This window comes from Periplaneta americana, chromosome 17 (assembly GCF_040183065.1).
Source record: "Periplaneta americana isolate PAMFEO1 chromosome 17, P.americana_PAMFEO1_priV1, whole genome shotgun sequence".
NCBI classification, from domain to species: Eukaryota; Metazoa; Arthropoda; class Insecta; order Blattodea; family Blattidae; genus Periplaneta; species Periplaneta americana.
In genome coordinates, this window is record NC_091133.1 from 104,584,839 (window position 1) to 104,599,456 (window position 14,618).

General features: G+C 40.6%; 1 long non-coding RNA gene across 9 annotated transcripts in view; it reads left to right on the plus strand.

The window, feature by feature from the left end:
• The window catches only part of LOC138692681 (uncharacterized), a 214,634-nt gene that overhangs the window by 156,249 nt on the left and 43,767 nt on the right, over positions 1-14,618 (plus strand). For all 9 annotated transcript variants that reach the window (XR_011330106.1, XR_011330102.1, XR_011330101.1 and 6 more), the window contains one exon: positions 8,481-8,547. This is a non-coding gene — a long non-coding RNA (uncharacterized lncRNA). The remainder of the gene's footprint in view (positions 1-8,480; positions 8,548-14,618) is intronic.

A 14,618-nucleotide genomic window follows, 5' to 3' on the forward strand; every position in this document is an offset into this window, starting at 1 on the left:
GGCGCTGGATCGCCTCGGAGGATAAACTGCAAAATGCCAATACAACCAGAAAATCTTTCAGAGGACCCAAGGCTGGGAAATACCCTGAACTAGAACGTAGGGTCCTTTCCTTTGTACAAGACAAAAGGAAAGAAGGGATGCCTATCTCTCGACAAGTAATCCAGGTAAAATCGTTGGAAATAGCGAAGACCCTAAACATTCCACTGACAGAATTCCATGGGAGTATAGGTTGGTGCCGCAGGTTTATGCGTAGAAGTGGCCTTGTTCTCCGACGAAGCACTTCATTAGCACAGAGACTGCCAGAGGATTTTACTGAAAAACTCATCAACTTCCAGAGGCACGTCATTGAATTGCGTCAGCGCCACTCTTACCCATTACACCAGATCGGCAATGCCGACGAGACGCCTGTATTTTGGGACATGCCGAGCAATATGACAGTTGACAATAAAGGGGCGAAAAGCATATCATTGAGAACAACTGGAAATGAAAAACAAAGAATCACTGTGATGCTGGCGGTTACGGCAGATGGAGGAAAACTGCCTCCGTACGTTATTCTGAAGCGTAAAACTATGCCCAAGGAGAATTTACCTAAGGGATTAGTGATTCGTTGCCAAGAGAAAGGATGGATGACAACCGAACTAATGGTGGACTGGCTAGCTACGGTTTGGAATCGCAGACCAGGTGCGCTGCTCTGCAAGAGGGCTATGTTAGTATTGGATGCCTTTAAAGGTCACCTCACACCCGAAGTAAAGAAGAAAATTACTGCATTGAAGAAAGACCTAGTCGTCATACCTGGAGGTATGACATCAAAATTGCAGGTGCTTGATGTCGTCGTGAACAAGCCTTTTAAAGACCATCTCCGAAAACAGTATTCGGATTGGCTTCTAGAAGGGGGTCATGCATTCACTCCATCTGGGAAGATCAAGAAGCCATCTGTCAGCCTTATGTGTGAGTGGATTCTCTCTTCATGGCACACGATATCACCAGATTCAATCATCAAAGGCTTCAAGAAATGCTGCGTGTCTAATGCTCTGGATGGCAGTGAGGACGACGCACTTTGGGCGGAGAGTGATGAACAAAGTGACAGTGATGAAACAAATACCGGTACCGGTAGTAGTGAAGTCAGCAGTGACATTGGAGAAGACGGTGATTAGTTGTACCGGTATTTTTGGTGATTTACCCACGTAATACCGTAATTGAAGAAAAAGTGTTTAAATAGTGTAAATAGTTTTGTAACTGTATAATGTGACAGGTAAATTTCACTGCACTCAATTTTCCTTTTTTTCTCATTCTGCACTCAATTTTTCTTTTTTTTTCTCCTTTCCCCCTAAAATTAAGGGTGCGGCTTATACTCGGGTGCGGCTTACACTCGGGCCAATACGGTATATTAAAACAAACAACATATAATTAAACACTTCTGTTCATATAGTATTTAGAACATATTTCAATGAAGGTATTAAAGTACGAGTTGCTTCCAGAGGTCTGTGATATTGTGGAGCGAAAGAAATCTTTCAATATATATGGAGTAAAAAAATTTAGAGAAAATAATTTTTATGATGGGTCCTTTTTAAGATGTTGAGCAACTATGTTACTAGTTACATATAAAAGCTTGCGCCGAAAAATTGAGAAGTATCTGTCAGAATGTAGTACAGTGTCCCAAGTGCAAAAATATGGGGAGTCTGAAGATATGGGCGGAGTTACGTTTGCTACAGAATCAGTCGAACTTGTCTTTGTGAAAGAAATCGTGGATATACAGTAGGCCTCATGTATTATCCTCAACATATGGAATACAATTTACTTCATAAAAAAATATAAATGGAAAGTATTTTGAGTCCTTTTCGCCAGATTTTAAATAATGTAAAGAAATAAAAAAAAATGCTTTCAAATGTGAAATTCTTCGTGCTCCGTTCTTACTTGTAACGTAATTTGATTTCTTTATTTATTCTTGTATTTCTGCATCAGAAATTGTAACCATTTATTACTAATATAATGTTTGACAACGTTCAGTAAATTAAAATTTATTTATTTATATTTTTGTACTATGCATTTTTCCTTTGCATTTTCTTTCTCCTTGAGTGAAATTTATAAAATCTATAATTTCAATTTATTCTCAACATCTTTTACACTACCGACACCAGTTTCAAGATATGAAACTACATTAAACATTAACGATGCGGTGTTGGAAATAGGATTAATTCTTTAAAATCATAACTGTGCCGGCAAAATTGCGAAGACCGTCAATTCCAATCACGACCTGTTAAATACAGTTATTTGGGCTGTCAAAACAAAACGAATGCACTAAGTGCAAGAGAGAGAAATATTACACTTCTTCCTCTTCGTTTGTGTTCCTAGCATAATTGATAAATTAATATTTGAGGAGAAAAATTCGCTCCGGCGCCGGGGATCGAACCCTGGTACTTGGTTCTACGTACCAAGCGCTCTGGCAACTGAGCTACGCCGAATTCAATCCACAGCACCAGTTCGAACCTTCCTCATTTTAATGTTTTCCCTTTATGGCCTGACTCCTCAAATAATAATTGTCAATATTACAGATATTATTTTGTATGACAGATTAATAAATCTATAATATAATTGATAAAGTTCTGACGGAACTCTGCCAGATTCTTTCGAAACAGAGTGTGAACTATCTTACCTTAAATAGAACTTGACGTTTGCAGATAATGACTGTCATCTTATTCCTTCAATGTAATGCTTTCGTCGAAAAACGTACTGAAGTTCTTAAAATGCATTGTTTTTAAATGAAAGATGATCAGTATAATTATATTGAAGTTGATTTATTTGTCATAATATTTGTGGCATTTGTACAGAAGATATTATACATTTCATACGGCCATCATATTTTAATTCCTCGAAAAGTATCTCTATAGTATTTGTACTTAATTGATCTAGCTATACTATTACAAAAATTCATATATTCTATAATCAAATGGTTACAGTATACAGTACAATAAATCAATATAGTATATTATTATTTCTAGAGAATTATTGGGTAAATTGACGAAATTCACAATAAGTTTAGAGATACTTTACAATAAATTAATATTCGATAAGTAGGCCTATCGTCTTAAACTAGATTTTTTCTCTACGTTCTCCTGTTTATTCGAGAAATATACTAGATTAATATACAGTAGGATAACTACTAACATTTATAGTAGCAAGATTCGCATTATATGATTTAAATAAATCCACATTTGAAAGTATCAAATGCGCCAAGTTCGAGATAACTGCATGTGAAATGCTCAGCAACAGCGCATGCCGTCATTTTAATCCACTCTAATACAAGGCCTAAGTTTATATATAAACAAGATACTCCAACGTAATTGACTTTACTCTTTGAAGTGCCTAATTGAATTGAACTTTAATTTTCTAAAGAAAAATGCAATGTCCTATGACAATAATCACAACATAGCTCGTAATTTTTTGCGTTATAAATAGGAAACTTTATTTCTCATTGACTGAAACACCATATAAGTATTACGTAATGCCTTCCATGTACAATTTAAAGTCATTGAACTGATATTATTTTAGTAAAACATTGCACCTCAGTTACAATAATATCCAGATTATCTCCACTTACACCACCTCTTCTTGTCCACCTTCTCCCCCTTCAATTCCTTGTCCGCCTTCAACACCTCTTTGTCCTTCACTACTTTCTTGGCCGCCTTCACCACCTCCTTGACCACCTACTACACTTCCTTGCTCTCCTTGACCTCCTTGTCCGCCTTCACCACCTCCATTTCCCCCTTCATCACCTCCTTGATCACCTTCACCACCTCCTTGTCCGTCACCGCCAATTCTTTGTTGGCCTTCACCACCGATTTCACCACTTCCTCCGCCTTCTCCACCTGCTTGTCCACCCTCACCACCTTCTTGTCCGCCATTTCCATCTCCTTGCCTGCCTTCACCACCTCCTTGTCCACCTCCGCCATTTCCTCCTGTATTTTCTCCATCACCTTCACCGCCTACTCCTTCAATTCGCCCACCTATTCCTGATCCCTGTCCACCTTCTCCTTGAATTCCATCTCCATTGAAGCTGCCTACAGTATTATCTATGAGATTTCTTCCTCCACTAGCATCTCCATCTCTATCATTGACACGCCTAGTACCTCTTCTTCGGTATACATATTTAATTTTAGTTATTTCTTGCGGTGCTTGCGTTACATACTGTATTTCCTCTCCAACCTCTTCATCTCCATTGTCACGATCATTATAATCGTCAGGAGGATAATACTCTTCGCCTTCAGGAATGACTCCATTTGATTCTGGTTCTCCTGGACGTCGAGATATTCTGCGTAAATGTCGATGTTTACGAAAACGTCTGCCGTAATTTCCGTCTCCTTGTGGCTCAGTTTCTTCACCATTAGGTCCTGCAGCACCTTCATTTCCTGGTCTTTGTCCTCTCGGATGTCTCCTACCTGGATAGCTAGGATTTTGTATTCCATTTGCTCCTTCTGGATTAGATTCTTCATCTTCAGGGTTTTCGCCATTGGGTCCTTGTTGTCCTGGACGATTCGGTTTCCTACTTCCATGAGGGTGTTTACGATGAGGTCTTCCGTGTGAATTTTGTCCTTGTGGCTCAGGTTCGTCACCATTAGGTCCTGCAGCACCTTCATTTCCTGGTCTTTGTCCTCTCGGATGTCTCCTACCTGGATAGCTAGGGTTTTGTATTCCATTTGCTCTTTCTGGATTAGATTCTTCATCTTCAGGGTTTTCGCCATTGGGTCCTTGTTGTCCTGGACGATTCGGTTTCCTACTTCCATGAGGATGTTTACGATGAGGTCTTCCGTGTGAATTTTGTCCTTGTGGCTCAGGTTCTTCACCATTAGGTCCTGCAGCACCTTCATTTCCTGGTCTTTGTCCTCTCGGATGTCTCCTACCTGGATAACTAGGGTTTTGTAATCCATTTGCTCCTTCTGGATCAGATTCTTCATCTTCAGGGTATTCGCCATTGGGTCCTTGTTGTCCTGGACGATTCGCTTTCCTACTTCCATGAGGGTGTTTACGATGAGGTCTTCCGTGTGAATTTTGTCCTTGTGGCTCAGGTTCTTCACCATTAGGTCCTGCAGCACCTTCATTTCCTGGTCTTCGTCCTCTTGGATGTCTCCTACCTGGATAATTAGGATTTTGTTTTCCATTTGGTCCTTCAAGATAAGATTCTTCATTTTCAGGATTTTCGCCATTGGGTTCTTGTTTTCCTGGACGGTTCGGTTTCCTGCTTCCATGAGGGTGTTTACGATTAGGCCTTCCGTCAGGATTTTGTCCTTGTGGCTCAGGTTCTTCACCATTAGGTCCTGCAGGACCTTCATTTCCTGGTCTTTGCCCTCTTGGATGTCTCCTACCTGGATAATTAGGATTTTGTTTTCCATTTGGTCCTTCAGGATAAGATTCTTCTTCTTCAGGATTTTCGCCATTGGGTCCTTGTTGTCCTGGACGATTCGGTTTCCTGCTTCCATGAGGGTGTTTACGATTAGGCTTTCCGTCAGGATTTCGCCTTTGTGGCTCAGGTTCGTCACCATTAGGTCCTGCAGGACTTTCATTTCCTGGTCTCTGTCCTCTTGGATGTCTCCTTCCTGGATAATTAGGATTTTGTTCTCCATTTCGTCCTTCAGAATAAGATTCTTCATCTTCAGGATTTTCGCCATTGGGTCCTTGTTGTCCTGGACGATTCGGTTTCCTGCTTCCATGAGGGTGTTTACGATTCGGCCTTCCGTGAGGATTTTGTCCTTGTGGCTCAGGTTCTTCACCATTAGGTCCTGCTGGACCTTCATTTCCTGGTCTTTGTCCTCTTGGATGTCTCCTACCTGGATAATTAGGATTTTGTTTTCCATTTGGTCCTTCAGGATAAGATTCTTCATCTTCAGGATTTTTGCCATTGGGTCCTTGTTGTCGTGGACGATTCGGTTTCCTGCTTCCATGAGGGTGTTTACGATTAGGCGTTCCGTGAGGATTTTGTCCTTGTGGCTCAGGTTCTTCACCATTAGGTCCTGCAGGACCCTCATTTTTTGGTCTTTGTCCTCTTGGATGTCTCCTACCTGGATAATTAGGATTTTGTTTTCCATTTGGTCCTTCAGGATAAGATTCTTCATTTTCAGGATTTTCGCCATTGGGTTCTTGTTGTCCTCGACGGTTCGGTTTCCTGCTTCCATGAGGGTGTTTACGATTAGGCCTTCCGTGAGGATTTTGTCCTTGTGGCTCAGGTTCGTCACCATTAGGTCCTGCAGCACCTTCATTTCCTGGTCTCTGTCCTCTTGGATGTCTCCTACCTGGATAATTAGGATTTTGTTCTCCATTTGGTCCTTCAGGATAAGATTCTTCATCTTCAGGATTTTCGCCATTGGTTCCTTGTTGTCCTGGACGATTCGGTTTCCTGCTTCCATGAGGGTGTTTGCGATTCGGCCTTCCGTGAGAATTTTGTCCTTGTGGCTCAGGTTCTTCACCATTAGGTCCTGCAGGACCTTCATTTCCTGGTCTTTGTCCTCTTGGATGTCTCTTACCTGGATAATTAGGATTTTGTTTTCCATTTGGTCGTTCAGGATAAGATTCTTCTTCTTCAGGATATTCGCCATTGGGTCCTTGTTGTCCTGGACGATTCGGTTTCCTGCTTCCATGAGGGTGTTTACGATTAGGCCTTCCGTGAGGATTTTGTCCTTGTGGCTCAGGTTCTTCACCATTAGGTCCTGCAGGACCTTCATTTCCTGGTCTTTGTCCTCTTGGATGTCTCCTACCTGGATAATTAGGATTTTGTTTTCCATTTGGTCCTTCAGGATAAGATTCTTCTTCTTCAGGATTTTCGCCATTGGGTCCTTGTTGTCCTGGACGATTCGGTTTCCTGCTTCCATGAGGGTGTTTACGATTAGGCCTTCCGTGAGGATTTTGTCCTAGTGGCTCAGATTCTTCACCATTAGGTCCTCCAGCACCTTCATTTCTTGGTCTTTGTCCTCTTGGATGTCTCCTACCTGGATAATTAGGATTTTGTTTTCCATTTGGTCCTTCAGGATAAGATTCTTCTTCTTCAGGATTTTCGCCATTGGGTCCTTGTTGTCCTGGACGATTCGGTTTCCTGCTTCCATGAGGGTGTTTACGATTAGGCCTTCCGTGAGGATTTTGTCCTTGTGGCTCAGGTTCTTCACCATTAGGTCCTGCAGCACCTTCATTTCTTGGTCTTTGTCCTCTTGGATGTCTCCTATCTGGATAATTAGGATTTTGTTTTCCATTTGGTCCTTCAGGATAAGATTCTTCATCTTCAGGATTTTCGCCATTGGGTCCTTGTTGTCCTGGACGATTCGATTTCCTGCTTCCATGAGGGTGTTTACGATTCTGCCTTCCGTGAGGATTTTGTCCTTGTGGCTCAGGTTCGTCACCATTAGGTCCTGTAGGACCTTCATTTCCTGGTTTTTGTCCACTTGGATGTCTTCTGCCTGGATAATTAGGATTTTGTTTTCCATTTGGTCCTTCAGGATAAGATTCTTCATCTTCAGGATTTTCAGCATAGGGTCCTTGTTGTCCTGGACGATTCGGTTTCCTGCTTCCATGAGGGTGTTTACGATTAGGCCTTCCGTGAGGATTTTGTCCTTGTGGCTCAGGTTCTTCACCATTAGGTCCTGTAGGACCTTCATTTCCTGGTCTTTGTCCAATTAGATGTCTCCTACCTGGATAATTAGGATTTTGTTTTCCATTTGGTCCTTCAGGATAAGATTCTTCATCTTCAGGATTTTCGCCATTGGGTCCTTGTTGTCCTGGACGATTCGGTTTCCTGCTTCCGTGAGGGTGTTTACGATTATGCCTTCCGTCAGGATTTTGTCCTTGTGGCTCAGGTTCTTCACCATTAGGTCCTGCAGGACCTTCATTTCCTGGTCTTTGTCCTCTTGGATGTCTCCTACCTGGATAATTAGGGTTTTGTTTTCCATTTGGTCCTTCGGGAAAAGATTCTTCTTCAGGATTTTCGCCATTGGGTCCTTGTTGTCCTGGACGTCTGGGCTTTCTGCTTCCGTGAGGGTGTTTACGAAGAGGTCTTCCGTGTGGATTTTGTGCTTGTGGCTCTTCATCATTTTTGTTTTGCGGAAATTCTTTTTTAGGTTCATTTAATTTTTTGTTTCGGGGCTCTTCATTATCATCGAAAACCCATTTACTGATATGTCTCTTACCACCGGGCTCTTTTGGATCATTTATTTCGTATTCCACGAGTTTCTGTGAGCGTGTGATTGTCTTACCTTTTCTATGTATTGTTATTTTTCTCCATTGCTCCTTTCGCTCTCCAGATGTTCCTTGAAGTGATATTGGCTGTCCGTGCCCACTATCCTCTACCCTTTTCCTTGTATTATGATGTTGTTTGCGTGGATCATGTTCATCTTCAGATCCTGTTTTTATTCTTCCATTTTGAGGTTGACCAAAGTCTTGTAGGATTTGATTGGCTATATCATTAAGATTGTTATTACTTACCCCTGGTCTTTTCATTGCAGAACCGGGACGTATACCTCCAGGACCAATCCGTGCAAATCCGGGGTCAATATTGTTCCCAGGTCTTAGGTAAGGGTAATCAAAATTACCTTCACTTTTTCCAGCATGTCCACCGATTCTACCATTCAATCCAAAGTCTCCGTTTCCTCCTCCCTCGCTTTCTCCTTTCAATCCAAAGCCTCCGGTTCCTCCTCCATCGCTTCCTCCATTCATTCCAAAGCCTCCGCTTCCTTCTCCTCCACTTCCTCCATTCAATCCAAAGCCTCCGCTTCCTTCTCCTCCACTTCCTCCATTCAATCCAAAGCCTCCGCTTCCTCTTCCTCCACTTTCTCCATTCAATCCAAAGCCTCCGCTTCCTCCTCCTCCACTTCCTCCATTCAATTCAAAGCCTCCGCTTCCTCCTCCTCCACTTCCTCCATTCAATCCAAATCCTCCGTTTCCTCCTCCTCCACTTCCTCCATTCAATCCAAAGCCTCCACTTCCTCCATTCAATCCAAAGCCTCCGCTTCCTCCTCCACTTCCTCCATTCAATCCAAAGCCTCCGCTTCCTCCTCCACTCCCTCCATTCAATCCAAAGCCTCCGCTTCCTCCTCCTCCACTTCCTCCATTCAATCCAAAGCCTCCGCTTCCTCCTCCTCCTCCACTTCCTCCATTCAATCCAAAGCTTCCGCCCCCTCCTCCTCCTGCATTAAATCCAAGTCCATATCCACCACCCGATCCTCCTCCTCCACCACCACCTCCATATCCACCAAGTGATCCTCCAAGCCCAAAGGATCGTCTTCCACTTCCGCTTCCAAATCTTGTAGGGGATCGTGGATTCGCAATTACTTCCTCATGGAGGACGAAAATCACGAGGAAAACACAGGCGAACTGAAAGAAAGGATGAAATAACTCGTAATTCGTGATTTTACTTTGCAAAAGAAAAGTTCCTTGCACAAAGTCCGCTACATGCTTCCATCTGCATTCACCAGAGGGAGTAAAAATATTAAAGAAATGTTTGTCAAAATATAAAAATGAGAATGCCAAAATATTGAAAGTTTGAAATTTAATATAACAAAATATGAAATACTATGTATTTTATCGGCTTTGATTTTGTATTATTTGTAATGTTTTATTTTGACTGGCAGAGTTAAGGCCATTCGGCCTTCCCTTCAACTCAACCAGTATAATACTGTAGCATAACAGAAAATTACTACGTTGCTATAAACAAAACATAACTTTATAAGTTAAGATAATACAATAACCAACAGTTGCTCTTACTTTTCTAACATGGCAATAAAATAACAATAATAATAATAATAATAATAATAATATCATCTACTATAATAAAATTAGTAAATTCAAGTCCATCGCTGTACAGTAGATTTAACGGTTAGCATGTCTGACCGTAAAACGAGCGGGCCTGGGTTCAAATTCTTGTTGGGGCAAGTTACCTGATTGAGGTTTCTTCCGGAGTTTTGCCTCACCCATTTAAGAGCAAAATTTTGAGTAATTTGCGGCACTTAACTTTCGACTCATTTCGCTGTCATTATCACCTTCATCTCACTCAGACGCCAGGTAATCATAACAGTTGATAATAATCCTTAATGAGTGCAGCTTCATAAGAAAGGTGACTGTATGTAATGTTCAAATTATAGAAGGAATGTGGCTTACAAAATACTGTCTATCGTAATACTGTATTATGTCAAATTACGGCCATATACAGGCGGGAAGTTAAATAATTCAGCAGATTTTCATAGCGAATAGCTCATTTTGTATATAATAAAAAGTGTAGGCCCTAATACTATGTTGGTGGAAAGTTCATAGTTATCTCAGAAAAATTGTTTCCCCCCTCCAAATGTTTGACACCCTCTTATTCGGCAACTATTGAGAGTAGGATCATCATTTTTGTCGATATCGATAGAAAATCTAATAAAGAATCATTTACTCCTCTGGTGCATTTAAATAGCGTGGATGGTTTTCCTGTAAATTTAATTTAAAAACTACTAATTTCAAGCCACTGAACGATGCGAGCAAATTGCAACGTCGTAAGGAGAGAGAGAGGGGGGGGGGCTCGAATACACAGACAGACCTGAATCCGTTGACCTCTTTACATTTTTATTACGAGCATAAAGACGACTATGTTAGCGGCTAAGTTGCCAGTCTGCTAAAACTTCCAACTTGATTTTCTAATTAACTGTGCGTTTATTCACGAAACGCAATATACGTTTTCTATTCCTTTAAGTGTACCTTATCGTCCCTTTGAATCTGCATGGTTATTTCACTTCCATCCTGTATACATACATAAATAGGAAAAAGCAGATTCTTCGAAAATCAAATGAATTTCGTATGAAAACCTATCTCCAAGGGCAAGGAAAATCCCAAAATTCTTCTTTCGAGTTATTCAACTCATAGCGTCAATGAATTCGATGGCCAAAACAAAATAAGTGGTTCCTATTCCACCTTTGCTCATTCTTTCGAATCCAATTAAAATATTTTCAGGGTTGTTATGTCTACTTATACTTACTTACTGGCTTTTAAGGAACCCGGAGGTTCATTGCCGATCTCACATAAGCCCGCCATTGGTCCCTATTCTGAGCTAGATTAATCCAGTCTCTATCATCATATCCCACCTCCCTCAAATCCATTTTAATATTATCTTCCCATCTACGTCTCGGCTTCCCTAAAGGTCTTTTTCCCTCCGGCCTCCCAACTAACACTCTATATGCATTTCTGGATTCGCCCATACGTGCTACATGCCCTGCCCATCTCAAACGTCTGGATTTAATGTTCCTAATTATGTCAGGTGAAGAATACAATGCGTGCAGCTCTGCGTTGTGTAACTTTCTCCATTCTCCTGTAACTTCATCCCTCTTAGCCCCAAATATTTTCCTAAGAACCTTATTCTCAAACACCCTTAACCTATGTTCCTCTCTCAAAGTTAGAGTCCAAGTTTCAAAACCATAAAGAACAACCGGTGATATAACTGTTTTATAAATTCTAACTTTCAGATTTTTGACAGCAGACTGGATGATAAAAGCTTCTCAACCGAATAATAACACGCATTTCCCATATTTATTCTGTGTTTAATTTCCTCCCGAGTATCATTTATATTTGTTACTGTTGCTCCAAGATATCTGAACTTCTCCACCTCTTCAAAAGATAAATTTCCAATTTTTATATTTCCATTTCGTACAATATTCTGGTCACGAGGAATAATCATATACTTTGTCTTTTCGGGATTTACTTCCAAACCTATCTCTTTACTTGCTTCCAGTAAAATTCCCGTGTTTTCCCTAATCGTTTGTGGATTTTCTCCTAACATATTCACGTCATCCGCATAGACAAGCAGCTGATGTAACCCGTTCAATTCCAAACCCTCTCTGTTATCCTGGGATTTCCTAATGGCATACTCTAGAGCAAAGTTAAAAAGTAAAGGTGATAGTGCATCTCCTTGCTTTAGCCCACAGTGAATTGGAAACGCATCTGACAGAAACAGACCTATACGAACTCTGCTGTACGTTTCATGAAACACATTTTAATTAATCGAACTAGTTTCTTGGGAATACCAAATTCAATAAGAAACTAGTTCGATGTGCATGCAAATTAAAGATTTAAACGCACTTCAACCGTCAGTTTTGTAGTTATACTTAATGTCTCCTCTTTTTGCAACTTCATTGGTTTTTCATCGTACAAAACAATACTCGTACTAACTATCAGAACGTATAATCTTGCGCCAGTGTTGTGTAATAACTTTCTTTTCTTCAATGTGAAAAATGAAAATTCTTGCATTGAGGCAACGGTTTTATGATGCTAAAGAACTGTTTAATCATGCAGATTTAATGTATTTTATTTGGTAGCGTGTTAAATATAGACAAAACAATATCTGAAGGGTTATTTCGTAAATAGGCCTAATTATGTAAACGTGCTCCAAGCGGTATAGAACAGTGATCATCTGAACAACTAGATGCCCTGCCTTCCCGCACACTGCATTCAAGTTTCGCTGTCGCGGGCACGGAGGCCTAACATACAGATCCTTTAAATGTAGGTTATTTGATTATGTTAAATGCCTAAAATAGAGTTAAGAATGGTTGGGCTTAAGCAAGGAGATGCACTATCACCTTTACTTTTTAACTTTGCTCTAGAGTATGCCATTAGGAAAGTCCAGGATAACAGAGAGGGTTTTGAATTGAACGGGTTACATCAGCTGCTTGTCTATGCGGATGACGTGAATATGTCAGGAGAAAATCCACAAACGATTAGGGAAAACACGGGAATTTTACTGGAAGCAAGTAAAGAGATAGGTTTGGAAGTAAATCCCGAAAAGACAAAGTATGTGATTATGTCTCGTGACGAGAATATTGTACGAAATTGAAATATAAAAATTGGAAAATTATCTTTTGAAGAGATCGAGAAGTTCAAATATCTTGGAGCAACAGTAACAAATATAAATGATACTCGGGAGGATATTAAACACAGAATAAATATGGGAAATGTCTGTTATTTTTCGGTTCAGAAACTTTTATCATCCAGTCTGCTTTCGAAAAATCTGAAAGTTAGAATTTATAAAACAGTTATATTACCGGTTGTTCTGTATGGTTGTGAAACGTGGACTCTCACTTTGAGAGAGGAACAGAGATTAAGGGTGTTTGAGAATAAGGTGCTTACGAAAATATTTGGAGCTAAGAGGGATGAAGTTACAGGAGAATGGAGAAAGTTACACAACACAGAACTGCACGCATTGTATGCTTCACCTGACATAATTAGGAACATTAAATCCAGAAGTTTGAGATGGGCAGGACATGTAGCACGTATGGGCGAATCCAGAAATGCATGTAGAGTGTTTGTTGGGAGGCCGGAGGGGAAAAGACCTTTGGGGAGGCCGAGACGTAGATGGGAAGATAATATTAAAATGGATTTGAGGGAGGTGGGATATGATGATAGAGAATGGATTAATCTTGCTCGGGATAAGGACCAATGACGGGCATATGTGAGAGCGGCAAGGAACCTCCGGGTTCCTTAAAAGCCAATAAGTAAGCAAATGACCTTATACCTTTAAACAATAAACAGTCAGTTACATGCTACTAAATCCCTCGGAAGTTCGTATGCAACTTCCTTAATTTTTGTGAAAATCTGCCTTTACTTTCTAAAACAAATCTGGAAACCGTATCACAAACATTCATATCGCTAGATTTCATGTATCGCTGCTGTAAACAGTACGGTACCTTTCTAACGCATTCACAAGGAGAAATTTCGTTCGCTTCTGAAACTAAAGAAGCAGAATAACAACCCTGGAGGATGAAGATTACTTACATGTAGGCTTCCCATGGCTCTCTGTCTGTCTGCCCCGGAAGCCGACGTCTGCAACGAACGATGACAGTGATATTGGTGCATATATAGGTATGTGTGTCAGGGATGAAATAGTACTTATGCTTTTGCAGAGGTCACGGAGAACTCGTCTTCAGCTGTCGGTAAAGATAGATTGAGTTATGTTCTAATTTGCACAGCGCAGGTTCGTTCGGTACGCGACTGCAGGTATGTTTATCCTATCCCTGGCATGCAGCGGGTTATGCGATACACCGAGTCACCTGCATTCGCGTCTCTCACAACCCTTTCTCCTGCGACTCTGACGCACCTGCCATTCCTAGTGCACTATTACACGGTTCGACAGTGAAATTTTTCTTCAAATAAAAGTAAGTCCATGTTGAATCTTTCGCACACTACTTTTAACACTTGAATATAAATAATTGATTAAATGGCGATCTTACTCGTGTTAATTACGTAAGCATGCGCGGCTTACAGCTGTTTCGGTGCTACTTGACTCAACACACTAGAACAATCAGTGGCGGCTCGTGCCTTTCTTGGATGGGTGTTCACAAAAAAAAAATATTGGTAATGAACACTGATATATTCTCGTATAGCTGAGTCACACGTCAGATATAAACGAGTTCTAATATGCATGTACCAAATCTACGGATATAAACAAAAATTAAAACCATTAAACAAGAGTAGAGTAAAATTAATTCATGGGACTCACCTTCACTGCTGTTGTTGAAGATCTAGATTTATTTGTAGAGAAACTCCATGCGCCTAGTTTTGAGAGATGCAAACTTAACAATAACTCTAATGTTGTTAACAAGTTTTTTTTTTTTTTTTTTTTT